The sequence below is a fragment of the Amphimedon queenslandica genome, unplaced genomic scaffold, assembly GCF_000090795.2.
Source record: "Amphimedon queenslandica unplaced genomic scaffold, v1.1 AMPQUscaffold_12731, whole genome shotgun sequence".
Classification (NCBI taxonomy): Eukaryota; Metazoa; Porifera; class Demospongiae; order Haplosclerida; family Niphatidae; genus Amphimedon; species Amphimedon queenslandica.
Genome location: NW_003547033.1, coordinates 30,677 through 36,117, shown reverse-complemented (window position 1 = coordinate 36,117; position 5,441 = coordinate 30,677). Strand labels below are relative to the sequence as shown.

Genomic DNA, 5,441 nt, shown 5'->3' with positions numbered 1-5,441 from the left:
AAGGCTCGCACTGAAACTGATTTAAGAAATGCTCAAGCTGCAGCTGCTGAATCTCAAAGACAAGCTGACCAGGCAAGACAAGATGCTGACCATGAGAAAAGAAGGAGGAGAAGGAGATGCAGAGGATGGGGAAGGTTGATATGTACACTAGCAAGAGCTGTTAATTGGAACCTGGTAAGAAGATACGAAAGAAGGGAGAGATCTCTTAGACAGGAAGCAGATCGCCATTTAGCACGAGCTAGAGAGCAACAGCAAAATGCAGCAACAGCGTCTTTACAATTGCAACAACTAGCAAACAAATTAAATGAGGCAAGAGAGAAGATAAAATCTATTGAGAATACAGCTCAAGGTCTTCAGGGCATTATTAGTAATTACAACGGTCTTACAGTTACACTTCAGACAGTCAGTACAGCATGGGAAGATGTAAGCAACAACTGTGTTGATCTAAAAAAGAGAGTTACAGATAAAGCAGCAGTGGCGACTCCTTTGTTCCAAAAACAAGCAATCACACTCTATGCTCAATGGCTCTCCCTTAGTAAAGCTAGCAGGTATTTCCTCAGTGAAGTGAAGCCAATAGAAGCTATTGAAGATGCTCAAAACAAAATGAAAAAAGATGAACTCTAAAATTACAATTAATGTTAATGATTTCTTTATCTAGTCTGCTGTAGTTCCATTTCAATATAATTGTAGCTAACTAGTATTCTTAGGGTTTTCTGACTTTCTCCTTTATCACTAGTAGTATATATTCTTGCTATCTTTGATTATTATCAAGGGATATTGTCTAAAAAAATAAGAATGAACCACATGACATAAAAGTGCAAAAAGGTGGGTATGTAGTGTAGTAAATAACTTGGGTGTGAATATACTATAGCATGCACAATGAATTAAAAATACAAGACACCAGTCTAAGGTAATATCCCACAAACATATACAGTGAAAGTACACATGCAAGGTGGGTAAGCTTTACAATGAACATACTCAGGGTATAAAAGGCTGAAATATGATCTAAATTATGGTCAAAAGCATAATAAATTTCATTTGGTAAAAGCAATATTAGTAAATTCCTCTCACATTAAATTAAGAATTCCGTTTGATGTCAACAGTTGCAATATAACTATTAGCTAGAGCCTCATTGGTCAAATCAGGGAATGGGTGTGATGATGTGGGTTTGTCCAGCTTGTTTAATAACTTGTTTTACATGTATAACTATTAAATTCTCTTTGTTAACTTATTACTTTATTTTTATTGTCTACCATAACCTACCCTAATCTTGCACAGCCAGACTCCATTCCTTTCGTAATTTGGGTAGGTATGACACCAGACTCTTATTTGGAGTCTGGCTATGTGAGGCCCTATTTGTGTCCAACTTACATCTCTATTGTTCTTTAACAAAGAAATAGTTTCATTAAAATAAGAAAGGTGAGAGGGTAGGGGGCTAAGTTAGAATTTTGAAGTAAATCCAGCTTTCCCTGGTTGTAAATCTGGTAACTGAAACTTCTCATCTTCACCATCTTTACCCTAATACCAAATAAAAATAATTAACAACCACTAAAATAATCACATTTTGTATTATACGTACATGTACATACAAACATTTCAACACCTATTCACACCGGCACAGTTTTTGAAGCGATTTGATCAGTTTGATGTGCTTTGCTGATACAGCTAAAATAATGACAATTGATCTTGTTCACACTAGCAATTGAATTACATGTATGTATCATTTTGTGTTTTTGTTGCCATTGGTTAATATTTACATTGATCAAAATGCATCACTTCACATCAATCGACCTCTGGGAGTAATGTGCATTGATGCACATTAATTTGAAACCACTCTAGACTGTGAATATGATTAATGCACATCAAAATGCATTACTTTTGCTAGCATGAAACACATTTTCTTAAACATAATGAATGTCCTTATGCTATTGCAAGGTTTCAGCCAATTCTAATTTATTAATAATTCTAATACCTTTTGGTTAAAGAAGAATGCTCCTCCTTCAGGTGCTGTCGGACTCTTTGGTCTCACTGATTTCTTAGTCATTTCACTCTTAGCAGGCCACGTCAGGAACATACTGTAAAGCATTGATCTCAATTAGTGATCTAATAGGAAACATTTCCCATCTTTAACTTCTTCGGAGCAACTATCTCATCTTTATGAGAAGAAAAAGAGAAAAGAGAGAATAATGCAACCAATCCCAAAGTACATTTATTGTAAATGAACATGTACATGTGTGTATACAACATGTACATGTATGTACCACAACATGCATCTGATCTCCACTCACAATATAAAAACTAGACAAATGCAAAACATTTAGGGGCTCAGCCCCCTAGCCACGCTATATTGTAAAGGTTATATGGTATAGAGCTACATTATTGTACATGTACATGAGTAAATACAGTAGTTTGTAAGTTTGTAATGAAGTTACCGTACGGTTGGTAATATTCGAGGGTCCAAAATTTCGTGTTTTCTCCAAAATGTCCTTAGAAGCTAATATTCGTGGGTACAAATATTCGTGGGTGGTAGTTAGCAAACTTCTTTTCACTTGGATCTACTGGACTAGCTTCCAACACATGGCTTATGGTGGAATATGGAGTAACAGACAAGAACTTTGGCTCCTCTACTGGCTTGAAAATAGTAGTTAGAGCTCTGCATGGCCCATTAATTAGCTTTTATGTGTGGGTGGGTAGGGGTTAAAATTTCGTGAATAAAAATAAACCACAAAATTAACGAAAATTAATACCCCACGAAATTTACCAACCGTACGGTATCATGCTTGGAAATACAAATTTTCTTTATCAGTTTATCACATTCTGCAGCAAAAAAGTTGTGTTGGAAGCCAGAGACAGTAACTGCAGTTATAGGTTATGTCAGTAGTTGTGGAGGTTTTACAACTGAGCTCACAACTGTGGCATATCTGCCCTCTTAATCTTCCTTGCTGTATCTGGAAAGTAGTAGAGACTTCTCTTGCATTCTTGCTGACTCAAGTGAGTGACTTGTAACTTTTAAGGTCAAGAACATGAAGAAAAATGAAGAATTGATAGCTGGCGCCAATTTATTTCACTGTGACCACACCCGTTTTCAAAAAAGATTAAGATTAGGTTATTAAAATAGGAAAATTTTTCATACAGATAAATAGGGGTGACGTACGTGTACATACAGACATACTCTACTCGAACTAGTGGGCTTCGCCCAATTAATTGAAAAATGTAATAAAAATAAAGAAATCTCTCCTTGCCATCTTTAATAAAATTTGGCCACCTAATTTTTGAGCAACTTTGAAAATTTGTAAAAAAATCCAATTATGATTGGAATCTGTTAAAACTTTCTACACAACATAAAAACATTGTGCTTTAGAAAATTTAATAAAAATGGAGAATTCTTACCAAGTCATTATTGGTGAAATTTGGCCAACAATCCTGTACTATAGTACAGGAACTTTGGCCTAATTTTAAGCAGCTTTAAAAATTCGTAAAAAAATCCAATTATGATCGGAATTAGTTCAAACTTTCTACAAAACATAAGAACATGTATATGTATTTGAAAAAAATTAATGGTGCATTCTCTCCTTTTCATTTTTGGCAAAACTTGGTCAAAGTCCCTGTACTATAAAGGGACTTTGGCCTGATTTTTGAGTAACCTTTAAAAGTTGGTAAACACCAGATAAAATTATACAAACTGAAAAACCCTCTGATGACCAAATACACTGTGCTTAGTACAGGGTTTATGGCCAGCAATTCTAACTTTAATTTTGAATATATACATAGTATAGGTAGAATCTTACCTAACTAAGAACCCTATCCCACTCACCTGTTCTGATGTCCCTAGCTCTAAACACTATACCATAAGTCCCCTCCTCAATCCTATTCCACCATTCATAACAAAAGACAGGCCCTCCTGGTGGGTAGCACTAGACGCTTTAATCTCAACTGCAGACTCAGCCACTGAGCTAGTTCATCCTCTTTTTCTGCCGACTCAGCAAGTGGTGGGGTAGCTGCATCATCCTTCATGTCATCTTCATCTAGTCTTGAATCTGATTGGTCGCTTTCCCGAGGTGAGGCACTCTTACGTAGAGGACTCTCCCCCTCCTCCTCTTCAGAATCAGAGTACATTATATCTTTCCATGTTTTCTTTGGTGACTCTTTCTTTGATTCCTCCGTCTCATCTTTTAAACAAGTGGGTGTGGCTTCTTTACTGACAACACCCTCATCTGAATCACTACCACTAGAAGAACTCTCTAAGTCTCTAATGAGACGATAGACATCATGTCTGCCGCCAGACCCTCCTTTTCCTCTGTCATACTCGCTCTTGTGTAAGTGGGTGTGTCTGTGTGAACTAGACCACACCCCTGAATGACTTTTTGATTGACTGTCTGAGAGGCTGTATTGTGGGCGTGGCTCTCTTCTATCCGAGTGGCTACGAGATTGGGTCGAGTAAATAGGTAACCGGGATCTAGTCCTTTTCTCTCTCTCTTTGGGTTGGTTGTTTCTTTCTGGCTCTTTCTCTTTGATTTGTGTTCGACTGATCGACTGTGGTGCCTGCCCTCGTCATCTCTTCTCCGGTCGCCGTGACGACGTTCACTCTGTCTGCTCTCATCTGTAGTGAGAGGGGCTTGTCTCTTCATTTCTCGTCTGTATGTGTCGATATCATCTTGGTGACTGTCACCATAGCTACCCTTATTACGTGATCTGTATGAACGACTGACAGTTGATTTCCAGCTGCCTTTTGATGGAATTTCTTTACTGAAGAATGCCTCCTCATCTCCTAATAGCAAATAAGTAATCATTTGTGCTTGCAGTTACATTTTACACAAAAAATAATATTAATAACTCACCTCTACCTCTCTCTTCATTGTACGCCATGCTTTCGTGGGTGTGTACATTACAATAAAAGCCACGCCCAAAACTAATTGGCTAGCTATGCTCATTAAATTTTAAGTACAGTATATCAAATTTTAAGTACAGCAATTCAAATTTTAAATGTGCCTATTTCAAAAAACTAAAAGCAAAACAATCCTATGTAATACTAAAGTTAGTTATAATGTTTAGTTCCCTTGAGAGCTAAAGTTCATCTCGAGGTTCATTTCTTTTCATTGCTTTTATTCTTTTACGTCTCCTTGCTTCTTCAGCAAACAGCTCACCACTTATTTTCTTCATATTCTTTCGCGATTCCTCTTGATCCAAATTTCCTCTCACTATATTTGCTAATTCATCTCTGACTGGTTTCATTCTCTGACGAAAAACCTTTGTCATCTGATGTGTTGCAATCCATTTGGCAAAGTTTTTGAGAAGAGCTTTCTTAAAGACGTAAGACCTTATGATTTCTTCTCTTTCCTTTTCATCTTCAATGGATAAAACATTTTTCAACTGTTCTTCGCTTTGCAAATCCTTTAGATGTCCACTCATTTCATCCCAAAATGTAGCTATTTTAGTAAACT

The 5,441-nt window shown here is 36.8% G+C and overlaps 1 long non-coding RNA gene across 3 annotated transcripts; it reads right to left on the bottom strand.

Annotated features, from left to right (window-relative positions):
• Positions 1-338: 338 nt before the first annotated feature.
• Positions 339-4,882, bottom strand: LOC105314620 (uncharacterized). Of its 3 annotated transcripts, none has more exons than XR_002187323.1 (5): positions 4,839-4,882; positions 3,815-4,768; positions 1,973-2,153; positions 1,264-1,518; positions 339-781 (listed from the first exon to the last, which is right to left on the bottom strand). It is a non-coding gene; the product is annotated as an uncharacterized LOC105314620 (long non-coding RNA). The 3 variants fall into 3 exon arrangements; XR_002187324.1 differs by having other exon boundaries at positions 1,372-1,518; XR_002187325.1 differs by having other exon boundaries at positions 4,845-4,882.
• Positions 4,883-5,441: the final 559 nt, after the last annotated feature.